The sequence below is a fragment of the Anabrus simplex genome, chromosome 2 (genome assembly GCF_040414725.1).
Source record: "Anabrus simplex isolate iqAnaSimp1 chromosome 2, ASM4041472v1, whole genome shotgun sequence".
NCBI lineage: Eukaryota > Metazoa > Arthropoda > Insecta > Orthoptera > Tettigoniidae > Anabrus > Anabrus simplex.
Window position 1 is genome coordinate 977,292,029 of NC_090266.1, and position 22,592 is coordinate 977,314,620.

Genomic DNA, 22,592 nt, shown 5'->3' on the forward strand with positions numbered 1-22,592 from the left:
GGCACATGCCTGATGTAGACATAGGAAACTACAAAAAATATCTTCAGTGTTGGTATGGCGGGGTTTGCACCCTCTATCTACCGGGCGAGTTGGCCGTGCGGCTAGGAGCGCGCAGCTGTTAGCTCGCATACGGGAGATAGTGGGTTCGAACCCCACTGTGATTAGAAATTCTATAACACCACTTCCCCTTCTCTGCTGACCATATTTCGATGGTAAAAATAGTTTTAACGAACGGTGTCAGACCATAGAGACTTGAAGTGTTAATGACGATCGCTACGAGGTGGACTGCTCTATATCGTGCTATCGACAGGCCCAGAATGAAAAAGAAAATATTCATTCATTCGCTGAAAGATAGTATTTTTCACTGAACAGTTCGAGTATGGTGGTCATCAATGCATTGTTCTTGAACTCATAACCGGTAACAGTTTCAGTCTCACAAATATAATTATCTGTGGAAGACAACAGAAGCCAGGATGTACGCAGTTCGACATCATGCCGATAAATATAGCTGTGTACCTACGTCATGGTCCTCCTCTGTGGTGTAGTGGTTAGCGTGATTAACTGCCACCCCTGGAGGCCCGGGTTCGATTCCCGGGTCTGCCACGAACTTTGAAAAGTGGTACGAGGGCTGCAACGGGGTCCACTCAGCCTCGGGAGGTCAACTGAGTAGAGGAGGGTTCGATTCCCACTTCTCCTTCTGGCAAATGTCGGGAAGGTACCTAACTTAAGGCCACGGCCGCTTCCTTCCTTCCTTCCTTCTTCCGTGCCTATCCCTTCCAATCTTCTCATCCCTCCACAAGGCCCCTGTTCAGCATAGCAGGTGAGGCCGCCTGGGCGAGATACTGGTCTTCTTCCTCAGTTGTATCCCCCGACCCAACGTCTCGCGCTCCAGGACACTGCCCTTGAGGCGGTAGATGTGGGATCCCTTGCTGAGTCCGAGGGAAAAACCGACCCTGGTGGGTAAACAGATTAAGAAAGGAAGACCTACGTCATGACGGCGAATTACGCGAAAACAACTTCGCTCGTAGAAATGTATTTTTCTTTGAAAACGTACAAAAGTCGTGGTTGTGAGAGGTTCATTGTATTCTTTTTTTGTAAAGAAAACATAACAGTGTACATCTGGTACCAATTTCAGCTGTTGAAACCTTCTCGCTGTGAATGACAGACAGAATTAGGGATTATTATATGCTGACGATCTGAAGATCATTACGGTGGTAAATAGGTGAGTTGAACTGTAAGTTGCTACAGTATGACTTAAACCTCCTAAGTAACTGGTGTCAAAAGTGGCTACTTGATTTGAGTACTTCAGAATGCAATGCAAATACATTTCATGTAAGTTGGAACCAGTAGCCTAAATTACCCTTACCATATGCAATTTTCAAATAGCTCGTGCGAATGAAATAAATTATCTTGGTGTGACACTTTCGAACTGTTACGGCCTTTCCTTCGAAAAAACATTTAGATAAGATATCTAGGAAAGGGTTAAGGTTTAAATTACTTGGCTTTCTGAAAAAAAAAAAAAACTGCGCCGAATTTGTTCCTTCTAGAACTCTGATAACTTTTGTTTTGTACTCTGATCAGGCCCTCGTTAGACCACTGTTTCGAGGTATGGCTTACCTTCACAGCAGTATTTAATACAAAACTTGGAAAGAGTCCAAAAATAAGGTTGACGAAATGGATCAGCTGCAATGGTTCGGGTGTTTCTCTTTCTTCCGATTACGAGTCTTTTTGTGAGATTATGAGTATGAGGACATTGTACTCGCGCCGCATATATCCCATTGCCCTATTTCTTTATAAGTGTCTGACGAATAGAGTGGACTGCTCAGCATTATTGGATTTCATTCCATGTTCCTCGCCGCAATACTAGGCAAAGGTACTGTATATTTTCCATCTGCCTAAAGTGAGAACTGTGGATCGGGCAAACTCATAGCTGCTGAGGGCATTAAAACCACTGAATGATGCGGGCGAATCGTTGGACCTTTTTCACTTACCCCCTCTAAAATTAAACGTGCCTTAACGACCTCAAGAACGTAAGATCCTCTCTGTATAAATATGTATGTATGTATGTATGTATGTATCTATGTATGTATGTATGTATGTATGTATGTATGTATGTATGTACGTGTATATAAATGTCCCTCTAGATTAGGTCGTGGTGTGGGTTTCTGTAGTCACGTCCTAGTTCTTGAAACATGGGCAAGACTGAGTGACCTAGTAAGTGGTCCTGAAAGTCGGGATACCAGTTACTATGGAGAGTCATGGGCCTCCTTGTACTCAGGCGGCTAGAACTGTACAATCCATCGGTAGTCCCTAACCCGTTAGAGGAGAGATTCTCCCTGGGACTACGTATAAGTAGCGTAGCATCCTGCTTCACGTCATTTTTACCGACCACGCTTAGAATCAAGCGAGCGTCGAGCATATGGGAGTAACGGAGTCTCACTTCCATTTGATAGGAGAGGGTCTCCTTGGAAACAACTTGACGAACGAAATATAATTCCATAGCGAGCTGTTAATATCAATGAGGCTTATGGAAGAAAGAAAGTAGAACGGTCTGAGTCAGCAAAGAGGAGGCGTCTGGATGTGTTAGGAGTCAATCACATATTGATAAGGGAAGTTGACGAGGAAGAAGTAGGAGATTATAAAGTATCCTTAACAGGTGTTAAAAATGGAAAGGCAGGGTGCGGGGTAGGACTGTTCATCGAGAACACTATGCACGCAACATAATTTCAGTTAGACATGTAAATGAGCGAATGATGTGGATAGATTTGGCTGTTGGAGGAACTGGGACGAGAATTGTCTCAGTCCACTCACCATGTGAGCGTGCAGATGAGAGTGAAAGCTGGGTGGACTCAGGATATCTTGGAGCTCTATCTTGATTAAGGCCACGGCCGATTTCTTCCCACTCCTAGTCTTTTCCTATCCCATCGTCGCCATAAAACCTATCTGTGTTGGTGCAACGTAAAGCAGACTGTTGAAAACAGGGTTATCCCCTAACATTGAAAATTAGGTCGTAGTTCACGTACACACTGTGGATGAATCAGTTGAGGCTGTGGATGTCCTCTTGGATCTGACGCGGTACTTGGTAATTGAAAGGTCGGGGGGAAGAACGCATTCAATCAAAAAAACTGAAAGTGAATGCTTTTTGCCGTCTCTTTCAACCACATGAATCACCTGAGGCAAAAGTGCTTTCAGTCCGCTGCGATAAAGGAAGAATAAGGGGGAACACAGCACGCAGAGGGTAAAACGATCAGGGTCCAACGAATGTGGTGGGGAACGCAGCACATTGGCTGACAACTATTTACCTTGTCTACATTGTATGCACGTAGTTCGTGTTTTGTGCATATGAATTTAAGGTTAAGTCGCGTATAAAAGTACCACTGAATAAACTTTCCTGTTGTGTTATGAATGAGTTAGAAATTGAATAAAATTGTAACGGAGATGGCAAGAGGCTCGTTTCGAGAACATCAAAGAAGAGAAAATATATGGCCGTATGACAGATATAATGAAAACGATTAGGTTAAATAGTCATACTTCAGGTGTCCGACTCCTTGGCTGAATGGTCAACGTTGAGACCTTCGATTCAGTAGGTCCCGGCTTCGATTTCCGGCTGGGTCGGGGATTTTAATCTCGTCTGGTTAATGCTTCTGGCTCGGGTCTGGCTGTTTGTGTTTTTCCCAACACTCTCCTTTTCATATTCAAACAACACTCCACACTACCAACCGCAACAAAAACACGCAATGGCGATTACATCCCTCCGCATAGGGTTGGCGTCAGGAAGGGCATCCGGCCATAAAACTAGTCGAAATTTTTATTGCGGCTCAGTTTGCACCCGCGACCCCACAGGTGTGGGAAAAGAAGTAGAATAAATCATACTTTAGGTGACAATTGCAAGTGAAATACAGTAGATTAAAATGTTTTGAAAATGTTCCATTAGATGAAAGACGAAGAATAATAAGGGAGTTTAATGAATTAGCTTCATATGATGGCTTTGTCCGTACAAAGGCAGAGGAACAGAAACCCACATGATGAGGCAAAGATGAACCTGAGTTCGTTTGCAGACTTATGGCACTTTTCTTCACGTACCTGTCAGTATTTCTATTCATGGGGTTACTTCTCATTAAATTCAAACAACCAGAGAATCATTGTAATTTTGGTAGTATAAAACTAGATGGAATGGGTAAGCACAGAAACAGGCCCCATAAATTAATGAGATTAAACTTTTTGTCGACTCATTTCTTCAGTTGCCGAAAGGCAAAATTTCACATTATTCACTAAAAGATGCTGACAAATTGTATTTAATTAAAGATGTCTACATATTAAACTGTTCAAACCGGACCCCATTGCACTACTGGCCTGCAGATTACGAGGTGACGCATCTTCCCGGCCGCTCTCTAGATCAGGGCTCTAGCTCACATAGGCTGAGTGGATCTCGAACCAACCCTCAGGTCCAGTTACAATATATATCTGACCTGGTCAAGATTCCGGGTAAGAGGCAGGCACGCTACCCCTAGACTGCGGGGACTGCTGTGATCAATTGAACAAACTATGTCTTGTTCAGGGACATATTTTATCGAAATTATGATTTCTCATTTGGCTGCCCTCGTAAAGATAAATGTCGTATTTGCGACTATAACAAGTAAAAAAAAAAAAAAAAAAAAAAAAAAAAAAGGCTGCCTTCGAACAATCTATTGCTACTGCAACTAAGGAGGAAAATGTTAATCTTGAAAGATACTTAAATAAGTTCTTCTTTCTTTCTTTCTTTCTTTCTTTCTTTCTTTCTTTCTTACCGTTTACCCTCCAGGTTTAGTTTCTACCTCGGACTCCGCGAGGGATCCTACCTCTACCACCTCAAGGGCAGTGTCCTGGAGTATGAGACTTTGGGTCGGGGGATACAACTGTACCTCGCCCAAGTGGCCTCACCTGTTAAGCTAAACAGGGGCCTTGTCGGGGGATGGGAAGACTGGAAGGGATAGATAAGGAAGAGGGAAGAAAGCGGCCGTGGCCTTAAGTTACGGCATTTGCCTGGAGGAGAAGTGGGAAACAACGGAAAACACTTCGAGGATGGCTGAGGTGGGAATCGAACCCTCCTCTACTCAGTTGACCTCCCGAGGCTGAGTGGACCCCGTTCCAGCCCTCGTACCACATTTCAAATTTCTTGACAGAGCCAGGAATCGAACCCGGCCTCCGGGGGTGGCAGCTAATCACAGTAACCACAACACCACGGAGGCGGTAAATAAATTGTTAACTGAGTAAGACCTTCATTTACGTAAAAGTGACAAAGTTTATGTTTCAATGTTCAAAAAGGGAAGCTAGGAGGACTCATGACGTAGAAGCTATTAATATAGACTCCCAGAAACCTTACATACTCCCAGCATCATTCAAAATGATGTTGTTTATTACAAGTTACAATTCAATTTTGTACAATTTAACATTCACGTTCTCTCTGATCAAAAATCTGTGCTTACACCTACGATGAGAGTATTGCTAAAAATGGGCCTGACGAAGTATACTCGATGATTGACCATTTTGTGACTTCCATTCTGCCTATGACTGTTCATAAACTAGCAATATTCTGCAATAGTTGTACCAGGCAGAACAAAACCTATACCGTGGTACGTTATCTGCATTATTTTGTGGTGAAACAGAAACGATTTGAGAGTGAGAAAGTAATCTTTCGTATCAGAGGCCACAATTGCTTAGAATGCGGCCGTGATATGAGTCTCGTAAACAAACGACCTTTGTCGAGGTTCCAGAGGAATGGAGGGAAGTTATAACAGATGAAATGAAATGTTGTATGGCTTTTAGTGCCGGGATATCCCAGGACGGGTTCGGCTCGCCAGGTGCAGGTCTTTCTATTTGACACCCGTAGGTGACCTGCGCGTCGTGATGAGGATGAAATGATGATGAAGACAACACATATACCCAGCCCCCGTGCCATTGGAATTAACCAATTAAGGTTAAAATCCCCGACCCGGCCGGGAATCGAACCCGGGACCCTCTGAACCGAAGGCCAGTACGCTGACCGTTCAGCCAACGAGTCGGACAGTTATAACAGATAGTCGTGCAAAATCATCTCAATCATAGGCTCCATGGCTAAATGGTTAGCGTGCTGGCCTTTTGTCCAGAGGGTACCGTGTTCGGTTCCCGGCCGGGCCGGTGATTTTAACCTTAATTGATTAATTCCAATGGCTCGGGGGCTGTGTATGACGTATTCAGCATTATAAATCTTCACAGACATGCAGGTCGCCTAATAGGCCGACTACGAGAAAAAGGCCCGGACCAGGCCTCTCCGGAAGCCATACGCCATTATTATTATTATTATTATTATTATTATTATTATTATTATTAATAATAATGTTATTTGCTTTACGTCCCACTAACTACTTTTTAAGGTCTTCGGAGACGCCGAGGTGCCGGAATTTAGTCCCGCAGGAGTTCTTTTACGTGCCAGTAAATCTACCGACACGGGGCTGTCGTATTTGAGCACCTTCAAATACCACCGCACTGAGCCAGGATCGAACCTGCCAAGTTGGGGTTAGAAGGCCAGCGCCTTAACCGTCTGAGCCATTATTATATTAAGGTACAGCCCCAGCATTTGCCTGGTGTGAAAATGGGAAACCACGGAAAACCATCTTCAGGGCTGCCGGCAGTGGGGTTCGAACCCGCTATCTCCCGGATGCGAGCTCACAGCTGCGCGCTCCTAACAGCACTGCCAACTCGCCCGGTTTCGGTTAGTTTAAAGCCGTTCGTGTTTCTGTGGTAGTTACTCCAGCCATGAAAGTACTGTTAAAAACAAGAAGCAACACGAGGGGGACATGCCTATCGAAGAACTGAAAGTTTTCTGCAAGGCCCCAATTCCAATATTTCGTGCGAGGTACTATGACCTACAAACTTGAACGTCCTTTCTCATCAATCTTGAGTCCGGCTCCATGGCTAAATGGTTAGCGTTATAGCCTTTGGTCACAGGGGTCCCGGGTTCGATTCCCGCCAGGGTCTGGAATTTTAACCGTAATTGGTTAATTCCCGTGGCACGGGGACTGGGTGTGTGTACTGCCTGCATCATAATTTCATCCTCATCACGATGCGCAGGTCGCCTACGGGAGTCAAATCATAAGACCTGCACCAGGCCACTTCGCAGGCCACACGCCATTATTACTCTTCTTAATCAATCTTGAATCTACGAGCTTTTACTACAACTTAATGTGTGATGGACGTGACAGCAATGACCAGCATGATGACTTATACTTCGACTTCATCAACGACAATGATGACTCTAGGTAATATACCTTATTTTTTTCACTGAATATTTTTCTGCACTAACAACCAATATTTTACTTACTTTTACCTGATTTCACTGTGCCATGTTCAAATATCATTATTAGTTCAATTGTATGCACTGAAACGTATACACTGCAGCTGTGGGTTTGGCTTCAGATGAAAATGATGTTGGGGTGGAGGCCAAGGTATTTATTTTCCCACACATATTTTGAATTGCTTTTAAAAGTAGTTTGTTTTGAGTTTTTTTGTACCAAAACTAAAACAAACCCCATGGCGCAACAGTCCCGAAGGGCCATGGCCTACCATGCGACCGTTGCCCAGCTCGAAGACCTGCAGATTATGAGGTGTTGATGCATTAAGCTGGAAGCAATTTATTTCGAATGTTCTTCCATATGTTCGTCCAGTCCCTCGCTGGATGTCTCACCTGTATATTCGGTGTAAATGACCGTTCCTGTATTAGGAAAATATATATCACTTAGGATGTATAGGTTGTGTGGGCAGTTGTTATATTGGTTGTTATTCTGTCGATTATAGCTAATTAGCTAAGGCTTGTGTTTTAGTCGATGAGAACCTGGTGCACGGAAGTTCAAAAAAACCTTCTTCTGCTAAAAAAAAAAATGCTGGACACATTTTGAGAAGATCGTATACCTTGAAATTTCTACAGTATTCAGTCTTTTGAACGAACGTTTGAATATTCGTAAGAGAACGTGATACACGTAAGCTTAGCAGCGCGCAGGCATTCCTAGCTCACCAGTTCGCTGGGTGCACTGTATTAGAAAGTGCGCTCACCAATGCCCACCTCTAGTTTAAGCTAACAGTACTTTCCAAACTTGAAGTGCACAACACTTTCGAGACGCCACGACTCAAGCAATGAGGCCTACTTCTTGTTCATTGTATAAACATGCGAAAATGGTGGGCACATTTTCAGGAGTTTGTGTACAACGAAATTACTTCGGTATCTGTCCTTGTGAAGGAAGAACTTTTCAAATTTCGTATAAAAAGATAAACGTAAGCCTGGCAGCGCGCAAGCATTCCTAGCACATCAGTTCGCTGGACGCTCCAATCCACCTCAACGCTTACTCCCCAAACTTAAAACGCATGACACTTTTGAGCCTCGTCTCAAGAATTAAATACACAGAACTGCAGGTCTTTACACCTTGTACACCACTAATAAACCCCATGGCGCTACAGCCCTGATGGCCTTGACCTATTAAGTGACCGCTGCTCAGACCCGAAGACCTGCAGATCACGAGGTGACGCTTTGTCAGTGCGTCGAATCCTTTCGGCTGTTATTCTTGGCTTTCTAGACTGGGGCTATCTCACCGCCAGATAGCCCCTCAGTGTTTTCAAGCAGGCTGAATGGAGCTTAAACCAGCCCTCAGATCCAGGTAAAAATTCCTGATCTGGTTGAGAATCGAACCCGGGGCCTCTGAGTAGGAGGTAGGCTTGCTACCCGACCGGCACACCAGTTATACATGGGAATAACGTCCATGCTGTGATTGTGAGGGCGGCCGTTTCACCATTTCCGCGTCTTGTTTGTTGCTAGGACAATGCGCTTATAACATGTTTCACAATGGGTATCGTTTGTCTGGTAGAGGAATTGCGTGTGGAAGATATTACGTAATTTCTACCTGCCCGTGGTGTATGTTTGTTTTCTTGTGCAGCGTTAATGAAGGCTTCAAGGAAGATAGTAGGCCTTGGACAGAAAGGAGGCACCAGGATAATTTTTGTAGTCAGCAGTGGTCGCCGGAGTGGATTGTGATCTCCTTACCTCAGGTATGATGATGAGACGTAGTGGAGTGTGGCGCAATTAATGGCGTGGTCATTATTTTTAAATCCATTGGTTTAACTTTGTGAAATGTTGTTGAAATATGTAATGGTACGGTACTAATAATACTAATAATATTGTAATACTGTTATACAAAGAACGATTTATCAAGGAAATCTGCTGGGAAAAAGGCGGGTAGGGGAAACGTAGATATATTCTTCCTTTCTGGTCATATTAACATAAATGCTAACTTTATGGACTGATGACCATAAAACAACCATTGTCACCATCATTAGGCCAGTCACGGATCACTGGCCAGTGTCTGAATTATATATTTCGATTAAAATAACGTTGTATGTTGCCATCCATAGGAGCCAGTCATCGAGGTGATAGCGAATGAATCTCGTAAGATAGTAGTAGTAGTGGTGGTGGTGGTTCTTGCTTCATGTAAAGGGCTTTGGACACTTTATTCAGCAGGCCCGTGTACTAACAACTAAGTCTTTAACATATGACGCTATGATAGTGTATGTACGAGTATTAGTAATTAATTGGGACTAGGCTTGAGAAGGAAGCGCCCGTGTTTTGCCTGACATGAAATGAAATGTCGTATGGCTTTTGGTGCCGGGATATCCCAGGACGGGTTCGGCTCGCCAGGTGCAGGTCTTTCTATTTGACTCCCGTAGGCGACCTGCGCGTCGTGATGAGGATGAAATAATGTTGAAGACAACACATACACCCAGCCCCCGTGCCGTAGGAATTAACCAATTAAGGTTAAAATCCCCGACCCGGCCGGGAATCGAACCCGGGACCCTCTGAACCGAAGGCCAGTACGCTGATCGTTTAGCCAACGAGTCGGACTTGCCTGACATAAGACTATTGTACGGAAGAATCAGCGTCAGACTGTGCATACCATGTCCCGCGGTTCCGGTATTGCTTTTCATAATACAATATTTATTGTATTATTCCTTAAAATGCATTTGCCCAACACACACTTTGCGCAGTTATATTGTGTTAAGGAAATGGCAAGCAGCGTTTAGGGAAATTTGTAACGAATGGTACCATTTTAAACGCGTAGGAATGAACCCTTTTACTGGAGTGGCGTACATCAACTTGGTGTATATTTAGAAATCTCTGTGATAATGTCTTCCTTCATTTCGGTCGTGCTTGCACTCCGGAACTCGGAAACTTTCAGCCGGTCACTTCGTGTGTCGGGAAGCACCATCTTAGAGTTTTAGTAGGAAACCACGGAATACACTTCTCAGCTATATTATCTAACGCTGAGTGACCTCATCCCAGCCATCGATATTAATATTAACAGGTGCCAGAGCTAGGAGTCGAACCCAGGCTAACCCTGGACCACGGGAGTAGACCAAATTCAGAAACAATGGAGCATGAATGGGGAAACTTGTCGATAATGATTACCTTTCGGGTCTAGGGGCTGTGCAACAAATACCGCCCATTTCCACAACATATTCTAGTAATAAACATTTTCAGAATATATTAGTTCGTATTGTAGTATTCCTAATTTTTGCCAAGCAGGAGTTAAAATTTGGAACTATATGAATGACTTATTATAAATATATTGTAGTGGTATTAAAGGGAAGTCTTGATCATTACAACTTTTCTGTCATATCTTATTCCATATATATTTTATATACTTGTACAAGGTTGATTTCATTCAGTTTACTAGCTGCCTCTGTGGATCCGTGGTAGAGTGTCGGCCTCCGGATCCCAAGATAGCGGGTTCAAACCCGGCAGAGGTAGTCGGATTTTTGAAGGGCGGAAAAAAGTCCATTCGACACTCCATGTCGTACGATGTCGGCATGTAAAAGATCTCTGGTGATACATTTGGTATTTACCCGACAAAATTAATTAAATCTCAGCCATAGACGCCCAAGAGAGATCCGGTTTATTCTAGGTCCGCTAGATGGCAGACAGAGTAAGCCGGAACGTCGAAATTGACGAGCAGACAGCCAGATGGCGTCAAATCGAAATGTCTGCAAACGGTAGCTGAGGCCATACGATTATTATTATTATTATTATTATTATTCAGTTTACTTACTCGTACTGACATAGGTCGCTCAAGTAATGAGCGTGTCTGAGGCGGGGGGTGATGCTCTGCCGAGACCTCTGAATTTCTAATGCTGACGCCGCGTCGTCGGTGACCGTCCTGTGAATTGTTTTGTTGGAGTTTATCTTCACTTGCTCCTGGCAAAGGTTCAGTTTTGGGGGTCTGTTGCAGTAAAACGTTAGTACAGATAGTTAGAATGGTTATTAAACAATTAACATTATTATCGTCCAGTTCCAAGATACTTTTCTTATAGCAATACTGCAACAACCACCACCACCACCACCAACAACAACAACAACAACAACAACAACGTACTAAAAGAGTAACAGTAGTAATGCATTTCACCTTCCAGTTTTATGTCTTCATCGTAGGTTGCCACTGTGACTCTACCATTCGACAACCCACCGTCGGTGGCGTATTGTTACATTGGAGATATTTATTTGCACTTCAGTGGCGATCGCGTAGCCCAGCCATATACAGGATGGAAGGTAATAACACAAGTAATAGATCTTGCGGGAGAGAATCACAATGTCGCGAGTTTCAGGTCTGCAACTTACACCATTCTCAAGGAAAGTCGTGTTTTGGGAATTTTAAGAATTGCAGCGCAGCGGCTGGCTGTAACTACTGATGAGGCTGCCGTGGTACGTGGACAAATGTTTAAACCGGTTGTATCTTCAAGGTCGAGCGTCAACTATCAACAAAATCAATAACAACACGCATATCCTCTAGTGTACTGACCGAGTTTTGTGACAGTACAGGGCGTAACATCACGTTTTTAACTTAATAGACGTAATGAACGTTCGGTACTATTCAACAATATGACATTAGGTCCTAAGCATAACTTGGCCTATACCAATGATAATTCCTGTCCCTTATTTTTACCCTGTAGGTGAATACGGGACACCAAGGAACATTATCTTCAAGACGGCTGGCAGTGGGATTCAAAACCACCACAATCCGATTACACAAACTCGCCAGAATAGCGTGCCGCTGACAACTGCGCCATGCTGTTCGGCTTGGCCAGCCCGTTAATAAATAATACCATATTGAGAACACAACTGTCCGGATGAATAGCTGAATGGCTAGTGGACTGGTCTTCCGTCCTTGAGGCCTTAGGTTCGATTCTCGTCCGGAACAGGGATTATTACATTAACAAGTGCAATACTATGGCTCGGGGACTGGATATTTCTGTCGCCTTCAACACTTGTTCGCAGCAAATCACCACTACATTAACATGCAGAATTTATTCTCTAATGGTTGGCTTTAAGAAGGGCATCCGGCTGTAATACTGCCAAATGTCCTACAACCCCAGATCCTGCAGAAAAAAACAGTCCCAGTGGCATCGCTGCTCGCTTCTTACCAAGGCAGTACGAGTTTGATTCCAGACCAATGGATGTGGGATTTACGAAAGGAAATGTCACATCCTTTGGGTACGGTTCCACATAAAAATGGAGGTGCCGTGGCTTACGATCACAAAAGTAAGGGTCATCTAAACACTCTAGGCATAATTTATCTTGTTAATATAAGAATTGGGAACACAACGGCAAAGGGTTTGTGTACCTTTGAAAGAGTGATACACTCGACCAGATTGGTCGTAGGAAATGGTGCAAATCGTTACAGCAGGTGTTCGAAATGTCCACCATTGGCGGTAATACATGCTTAACACCTCCGGAGAAAATTCTCTCGAACCCACCTCAGTACCTCGTGGTTTTGACTGATGTCCTGAGCAGATTCCAAGGCATGTTGCCGGAGCTCTTGCAGGGCTCCACTTCTTTGGGATACAACTTAGATTTCATGTACCCCAAAAATAAATCTAAGGGGTTTAGATCGGGTCTTCTTGCCGCCCAGCCGATAGAGCCCTAACACCCAATCCATCGCTGCGAATAGGTGGGGGTGCACCATCATATTTGAACAACATGTACCGTCGGGTATGAAGTTGAACATCCTCTAGTAGTAGTGGTAGAGTGCTTTCCAGAAACTGTAGATAAGATACCCCAGTCAGTCCTTGAGATAATACCACAGATCAGTGGCGAACTTCCCATACATGCGATTGATGTGTTACATCCCTTGTATTTTCAACGAAAAATAAATATTCATTGTTCATATTTTAATGGAAGTTATTTATATAAAATTCAAACGCACAGTTATCGTTACTCAGAGAGGGATGAAACGAGCTTAGCTGGGTATTGACGGCTACTGATTGCCAAACTACTCCAGAGACGGCAGCACGAGTATTGTACCGTTGTTGGTTGTTGATGTCTTTCGTGGGGTTGGGATGCAGAACGAAGAACCTCATCCGTCAAGAGAACTGTGCAAGGTGGAATCCTGCAAGTTATCGCGTATGGCTGAGATTTACAGCAATTGCTATTTCGTGAAATACTGGAGTTCTTGCTTCTGAGTTGTTATTTTCTTGTGCTATAAATGATATATGACAAATGTGTGTTGTAGTAATATAAATGATTCAGTTGCGTGTGCTTGTAGTGTAAATATGAAACAAAGTCATGCGGGAATGATGCGATTTTGAAATTACATCGCACCGATCAGAGAGTAGTTCAGTAGGCAGTGCCAGGGTCACATATTTCTACCGCGCACTCCGAATTTAATTCTGACCATGTGTAATAGAACGATTATTAAGAGAACCAGTTAGTATACTTTTGGAGAAAAGCATAATTATAAATGAAGGACAACCGCGTCCAACTCTGAATGTAACTGCACAACTTAAGTCGTGTGTTCTTCATATCAACAGAAATATGTATGAAACAGACCATTGGATTAGTGGATTCGACATCTTAAATAAACTTTTCTCATGGCCTTGTTTGTTGTTTTCTCTTGAAAAATGTGTTTGGAATGACGGTCTGTTTGCGGTGGTATTTGCAGTTTTTCGGTTACATCCCCTAAACCAGAAGTCAGGAGTCGCCACTGCCACAGATCCTATGATAATACCTCCCGATAGCCCTGCCCAAACTCCAACCATTAATGCAAAACCGAAACCGGTGGAGGGAGGGTCTCATAGCACGCGGATTGTTCTCCGACCACACATGCGTGTTGTGAGAATTGAAGATGTCACTTCTCGTAAAGGAGGCCCGGTCAGTGATCAAAATACTGTATGATTCACGAACTTTTCGTGTTGACGATAGGTGATGAACACGCTGCAGATGATACGAATGTTGCCGGTCTTCCCATGAAGTTCGAAAGACAGTTCAATGGGACACTCCTAGCACTGCCGCCATTTGGCGAGTACTCCTGCCGGTTCCTCTGCACGAAGATCAGACCTCCCAGCTTCAAGCCTGGGCATGGTGTATCCAGTGTCATGTACTGTATTCTCTGTATAGCTGCTACAAGACGGCCGCTCACTAGAAGAGACGATAATGAAGTGAAGCTGTTGAAGGGAGGTCAGACTGTTGACTAGGCTAGACAGCCTCACATAGGAAGAAATGAGAATCAAGTGAAGCTATTGGCCTAGAGAGGCCAGACTGTGGACTAGGATAGACAACCTGTCATGGGAAGAGATGAGAATGAAGTGAAGCTATTGGCCTTGAGAGGTCAGACTGTGTACTAGGATAGACAACTTCTCACTGGAAGGGACGAGGATCAAGTGAAGCTATTGGCCTAGAGAGGCCAGACTGTGCACTAGGATAGACACGCTCTCACTGGAAGAGACGAGAATGAAGTGAAGCTATTAGCCTTGAGAGGTCAGACTGTGTACTAGGATAGACAACCTGTCATGGGAAGAGACGAGAACGAAGTAAAGCTACTGACCTAGAGAAGTCAGGCTTTTTTGAATTAGCTTTACGTTGCACCGACACAGATAGGTCTTATGGCGACGATGGGATAGGAAAGGGCTAGAAGTGGGAAGGAAGCGGCCGTGGCCTTAATAAGGTACAGCCCAGCATTTGCCTGGTGTGAAAATGGGAGACCACGGAAAACCATATTCAGGGCTGCCGACAGTGGGGTTCGAACCCACAATCTTCCGGATGCAAGCTCACAGCTGCGCGCCTGGAAGGGACGAAATGAAGTACTGATAAAGTGTGGGCAGGCGCCGTTCTCCACAACACCAATTTATTTCCTTTTTCTGTATTCCTTACAAGCAAACTGGATATGAGAGTGAGGACATTCAGCCTGAGCGATCGTCGGGTAACGTGGATGTCATTCACAGTCAGTCGTCTCTCCTTTCTGTCATACGTACATTTCCTATATAATTCCGGAAATATTTTAAGATTGGCAAGAGGGCAGGTATATACACGCGTGCACAGAAATTGTGTCCCGATATAAACAAAGCATGGCGTTCCCCCATCTCTTCGCCTATCACATTGCTGCGTGGAGACAGCCCGCTACAAACGTGTGATTCAAATGGGCACAGTGGTGGATATATAGCAATACACTCACTGTGCCTTCCGCACTACCCATTCACTCCCTCCCCCCTTTTCAGTACTGGAGTGGGGCATTGTTGATTGTTTATGTCGGGATACCATTTAAGTGCATTCGTGTACATGTACCTCACCTCCAATTTGGGGGGGGGGGTCGCGTGCTTGCTGAATGGGGCTGAACTACTTCGGGACGAAGATACGAATTCACTTTTACTTTGGGCTGAGAACACTTGGGAGTGCGGAGACAAGCTGTTCGACTAAGCGATATGTTCCGAGCTAGTAATAGAGAAATGGCGTGGAATGACATTAGTAGACGAATATGCTTGAATGGACTATTTTGAAGTAAGAAAATTCGTAATATGAATATAAATTTGGAATTCAAGGGGACAGATTGGGAGAAATAAAAAAATGGCGTATGGCTTTTAGTGCCGGGATGTGTCCGAGGACTTCGGCTCGCCAGGTGCAGGTCTTGTGATTTGACGCCCGTAGGCGATCTGCGCGTCGTGATGAGAATGAAATTATGTTGAAGACGACACATATACCCAGTCCTCATGCCAGGGGAATTAACCAATTATGGTTAAAATTCCCGACCCTGCCGGGAATCGAACCCGGGACCCCTCTGGCCAAAGGCCAGCACGCTAACCATTTAGCCATGGAGCCGGACAGACTGGGGGAAAAGTCGTTCATAGGAAGATATTCGATAAATTTCCAACTCCTTTAAAATCATTTAAGAAAAAAAAGTAGGTAAACAACTGATAGGTAATCTCTCAGACAGCAGATCTATGGAAACTGGTCGACTGATTGATGTTAATGCAGGAAGGATCATAAAATGAAGATAAAGTTGAAATTCAAGAGGACAAATTGGAGCAAATACTCTTTTATAAAAAGAGGAATTAGGGACTGGAATAACTTATAAAGGGAGATGTTTGATAAATGTCCAACTATTTTGAATCATTGAAGGAAAGACTAGGTAAACAACTTATAGGAAATCTGTCACTTGGACGACAGCCCCAAAAGGAGACCAATGGCGATTGTTTGATCGTACGCCGATGTGGACCCCTTCTTTGTGGAAATCGTTCAAAGTTCGTTTAGCTGCAAGAGCATTCTCTCCTACTTCACCGTAAACTAAAATTATGTCCAGATATTCCCTCAATATGAACTATACCATGGCTAAGCTTTATGTGTTCACTACCTACACACCAGTTATGTCCGGGTTGTACACCGTCCGTCCAAAACTTTTTGGTGAATTAATAAAAACATCGAGAAAACTCACGATGACGGTTTTAATGCTTCAGGTGTTCTACATAGTCTCCTCCTACTTGAGTTCAACGCACAGAACGTTCATACAAACATGTGAAACTGTCAGAAAAATCCTTGTTTGGGATGTTGTTCAACTCACGTGTCACAGTGCCTTGAATGTCGGTCGTGTCGTTAAAGCGGTGACCCTTCTTGTGAATTTTTAATTTGAGGAATAGAAAAGAGTCACTCGACGCCAATCCGGGTATTAACGGAGGGTGGTTGAGAACTGACACTTGTTTTTTCGCTAGGAACTGCACGACAACTTTTACCGTATTAGTAGGCGCATTGTCGTGCAGCAAGGAGAAGCCCCTCCCCTTCCATTTTTGTGGACGAATCCTCTGAATAACCGATCCTTCACACCCAGATAATACTGAGAATTGACAGTGGTGCCGGTGGGAACAAAATTCCCCTGTAAATAATGCAGCGAGCGTCAAGAAAGACGATGAACATTGTTTTCACGTTTGATTTTGTCATTCGCACTTTCTTCGGTCTTGGCGAACCTTCAGAGACCCATTCTGCACTTCATCGTTTTGTGGTAGGTTCGCATTGATAACACCAAATCTCGTCATCCGTGATGATTTTTTCCAGAAAGCAATTGTCCGCGTTTTTCATTGCAATCAAGTCGCGGCAGGTGTCCGCGCGTTGTTTTTGTTCGGGAGTCAAGGTTTGCACGCACTTTTCTGTTCTTCAAAACATTCCGGATAATATCTTGAACACTTGATTTACAAATGTTCAGCTCTTCGGCGACAGCTCTGCTTGAGAAATGATGATCGGTTTTCAAAAGATCACGAATTTTCTCAATGTTTCCGCCGGATGAACTTGAGTTGGGACGTACTCACCTCTCATTGTCCTCGAGCGACACTAACAGACTTAAACCACTGACACACTCGTGTACGACTTCAGCAATTATCGCCATACGCTTTTTTCATGGACTCGAATGTCTCCGTAGCCGTTTTACCGACTAAGACGCGAAAGCGAATCACCACTCGTTGCTCCATTGCGTTTTGTGACGCAACAACGTTGACACACATCGGCCGCACGTCCACTACTTAACACTGCCTGCTCACAATTCACTGGTCGAATGCGCATCTGTTGTTTACAGTTCTTAGATCAAGCTGCCACGGTAGTTATTTTGCTGATGCCGCGTATACGTCAAGAATAAAATCAATCTCGGAACTTTTTGGACGGGCGGTGTAAACATTACGTCACAGGTTACTGCTCCCATCCCAACAAGGCTGCCGACCTTGAGCAACGTTCGCTCACTCCAAGTACAGAAGAGATAATACAAGACAGTCTGCGAGATATCGAGGGACAGCGATTAGAGCTCTCTCTAGCGGTGTGACCTGGAGTTACTGATTCTGTCATAAGAGCATGCATATTAGTTTGTGAAGTTTTTGGTGTTATTTAATGCGTTTGCAGTAAGTTAGCATAAGTAAACAGTAGCGTGTGTCATTCATTTATATCTCCTCTCAACATGAATGGACGGATATGTGCTATGTTTGGCTGTAATAAGTTCAGAAGGATTCGCGGTCTTTCTTCCGTTTCCCTCGTGACATGAAAAGGAAAGTAAATGTTGTGTTTACATATACTGTATGTTCTTCCAGTAACAAAGATATTTTTATAGTACTTCCTTCTTCTGACCTGAAATGAAATGTCGTATGGCTTTTGGTGTCGGGATATCCCAGGACGGGTTCGGCTCGCCAGGTGCAGGTCTTTCTATTTGACTCCCATGGGCAACCTGCGCGTCGTGATGAGGGTGAAATGATGATGAAGACAACACATACACCCAGCCCCCGTGCCATTGGAATTAACCAATTAAGGTTAAAATCCCCGACCCGGCCGGGAGTCGAACCCGGGACCCTCTGAACCGAAGGCCAGTACGCTGACCGTTCAGCCAACGAGTCGGACTTCTTCTGACCTGTGCGACCCATATTTTAACTAGCTTAAAATATAATAAACTTGTTTTATTGTATAGTGCAGCATTTGACCTTCAATGCCGATGTGTTGTTGTAGGTGTGATCTGTGGGTTTTGAAATGTCAAAGAGACCGGGCGAGTTAGCCGTGCGGTTAGGGCCCCGCAGCTGTGAGCTTGCATCCGGTAGATAGTGGGTTCGAACCCAACTGTCGGCAGCCCTGAAGATGGTTTTCCGTGGTTTCCCATTTTCACACCAGGCAAATGCTGGGGCTGTACCTTAATAAAGGCCACGGCCGCTTCCTTCCCATTCCTAGGCCTTTCCTATCCCATTGTCGCCATAAGACCTATCTGTGTCGGTGCGACGTAAAACAAATAGCAAAAAAAAAAAAAAGTCAAAGAAGTGATTTGGATAAGATATACAAGAAAGAAGGGACGTTATGCTTCAATAAGAATTATAAGATATGTTCAGATCATTTCCAGGGCTGCAACTTTAGCAATCCCCGATTATACAGCCAAGGGTTATGTTATATTTTTACTCTAATTGTACGTAAATATTCCTCAAAACATATCTATCGACAACATTTTCATGCTTTCCTTTCTGTTATCCCTCTTCTGAGATAAAGACAGGATCTGTACCAACACAAAATCACCCACGAAATAAAATATCAAATGTTACTGCCCCTTCCAAAAGGGGTAGTCCTTCCAAGAGAAAAAGGACAGGAATGTGCAGATCTCTTTATTGACAAGTGTCTTAATGTGATGATACAAAGTTGTTAAAATGAAGCAATAGACAAATCTAACCGTAAACGTTCAGGCAGGAATGCTAAAGCAAAAAAGTAATGCGTAAATGGAAGATCAAGCCTTTTCACAGCAGTGCATTTCATATCTTGAATATACCGGGCGAGTTGGCCGTGAGCTTAGGAGCGCGCAGCTGTGAGCTCGCATTCGGGAGATAGTGGGTTCGAATCCCACTGTCGGCAGCCCTGAAGATGGTTTTCCGTGGTTTCCCATTTTCACACCAGGCAAATGCTGGGACTGTACCTTAATTAAGGCCATGGCCGCTTCCTTCCCATTCCTAGGCTTTTCCCATCCCATCGTCGCCATAAGACCTGTCTGTGTCGATGCGACGCAAAGCAAAATTGCAACAACATATCTTGAATATATGTCTAATTTCAGTCTTTAAATATCTTTCATTTATCCAGAATTGCTTTAGCAACTTTGAAGTTAATATCTTAGTAACACTTTCTTTCTAGACGTAATTTATTTATCCATTCCCGTATATGAATTTCTATTGATATTTGAATTTAGCACGAATTTCCAGATCAGGCCACTACAAGGGCCAATTGAGAATTGTTTCCCATTTTAACTAGGTTAAATCCGGAAGTGTCCTGCATTGTCTATACTGTATTTGCTTACTCGTACCTGCGTTGCCACATGTTCTTTGCTAGGTACCATTTAAGTCATAAATTTGTAACTTTTTACCGCTAAACGCATCAGATACAAGACAAATAACAAGTAAGCATTTGTTCTGACAGTTACTCCTTGTACACTCCATTGTCTTGCGCTTGGAGCCATTAACCCATTTCATCACTGATTTCCTTGTAATATTATGACGTAAGCGTGCAAGCTACAGACCTGAAACATGCAACCTTGTGATCTTCTCCCCAAGATCTATTACTTGTGTTAATTTAGTGCATCAGTTACGTTCCACTCCGTACGGACTTGAATGATAATGCTGTATGTTTAACGTATCTTCAGTTCTGGACGTCAGAGGTAAACTGTAGTCGTGACATTTCACTATCTTTAAGGCCAGCAGAAAGAAACTGCTAAGTTGCTACCTTTAGGGCAGGTCGAATCGAGAGATCTGACCAAGATACGATAAGGAGTGTGGCGGACGGCTAAGGTTGAACTGTTGTATGATCACTTACCATTGTTTATTGCTGTGTTCTCCTTGCACATACGATGATAGTATCACGTAGCTTATCTTCATCCCTGCGAAACATACACATACAACAGTGTACCCATAAGAAGACACGATCTAAACAAGTTACAAGCGATAAAAACCTCGAAATCGTCGTTTTTGCGTTTACGATAGTTTACCTCTGGCGTCCAGAATTTCTGTACATAATAGAAGCCACAGTGTCGGAATTTTGCCCTGAAGACAAGTTATTTAACTTGCGTGTAAATCTACTGTAACGGCATTGGTCTCTCGGAACCTATGCATAAGTCGTCATGAAGGCTCTGGAGTTCCTAAACAGCCCGGAATACGTGCTCGATTTAGATTATTAATTTCTTTAAAAATCGTATCATTTTTGAGGGGGGCACGCATTTGCAACAACATTGGTTTTTCCTTCACTAAAAATTAGATGGGAATCTGGGGTGTAGTATTTTTGCACCATAGTGGTTTTCTAGCAGAATCTGTATTTCTCCTCATAATAGTTATTAAGTGCATAGGTTGGCAATACGACCATTACGTCACACATACTACGATACGTGGTCGGTGAACATAGTAGATTGACTGGCATTCAGAATATGGGGGTTTTAGGAGAATGCTTGAGTCGGGGAAACAACTTCATTCATTCATTCATTACAATTTGTTTTACGTCGCACCGACGCAGATAGGTCTTATGGCGACGATGGGATAGGAAAGGGCTAGGAGTGGGAAGGAAGCGGCCGTGGTCTTAATTAAGGTACAGTCCCAGCATTTGTCTGGTGTGAAAATGGGAAACCACGGAAAACCATCTTCAGGGCTGCCGACGGTGGGGCTCGAATCCACTATCTCCCGGATGCAAGTTCACAGCTGCGCGCCCATAAACGCACGGCCAACTCGCCTGGTAAAACGACTTAGTTACCGTACTAAGGATGGTCAAACATTCATACAAGCTTACGTATACTCATATGGACGTTCCGGTGGCGAAGTACGAAATGGCGTGAGGTGCTAAAATACTTACGAAATACGATTTGGCACTAGAAACTGAAGATGGGATCCACAATTATGGAAGCGGTGAAAAGAAATAAGATCTGATATAGCAGAAAGTCCGTGCCTTTTGTAAATGTAAAGCGGTGAGTGATTTACAGCCTACTACCATTATGCATCGAGCACTCAGTGAAGACAAACTTGTGCATGCAGAAACGTTACATTTTTCTGACAAAAAGCCTTTTCTAGAAGTGTTATATAGGATAAGACCGCCTACTTCCACCACTACCAAAATCATGCGAAGAAGTTCAAGAATCAACCTTCAACTACGGTAAGAGATGAAGAATTTGTCTTGGTTAATGACAGTGAGAAAAACATTATAGTGTTCTGATGTGGAAACAATTTGAGGTGAAAGTGTAGTGTTGGTCAGTGTTGACTTACAAAACAACCCAATCCCGGTGTCGAATTTCTCGATTATGGCCACCCCTATACGAAAACCGGGAAAATCATGTAGTACCAACGGATATGCTTCAAAAGTCGCTCGTTATTCAATATATTTCGTGCTAGTTGATGACTGGTGAAGAAACATTGGGCTAAAGACAGAGATCCTGTAATCTCCGACGCAAAGGCAAGGAATCTTGAAGAGGTGCAAAACCGTTGCCCCGATTTTTAATGTCAGAAATCTTGGTAGCATATCTCTGATCATCCGAATGTTATTAATGCCCATTGCATTAGGCAGTGCCCTTGTGCATCTTCGGATATGAACATCACTTGCAAAGACAATTCAAATTTTAAGTACCACCCGAACGGTAGGAACATAACCTGTTACAGAGGAGGTTTAGTTGTCCTTGTACGTACACAGATAGCTAAAACTAATGAGTTACTTCCGTGCAGTACTAGGTGACACAGTGAAATGAACTCTTATTTCACATGCAATAATTTTACTAAATTTAAATCAAATGTTCACCTAGTGAATT

General features: G+C 43.6%; 1 protein-coding gene across 2 annotated transcripts in view; it reads left to right on the top strand.

The window, feature by feature from the left end:
* The window catches only part of Zw (glucose-6-phosphate 1-dehydrogenase Zw), a 320,290-nt gene that overhangs the window by 82,039 nt on the left and 215,659 nt on the right, over window positions 1–22,592 (top strand). Inside the window, exon 1 of one of the 2 annotated variants that reach the window (XM_067141797.2) lies at window positions 8,922–9,054. The exons of the other annotated variant lie outside the window; for it this stretch is intronic. The gene's annotated coding sequence lies outside the window, so the exon portion shown is untranslated. Of the gene's footprint in view, window positions 1–8,921; window positions 9,055–22,592 lie in introns of those variants that run through there. 2 annotated transcript variants of the gene reach the window in all.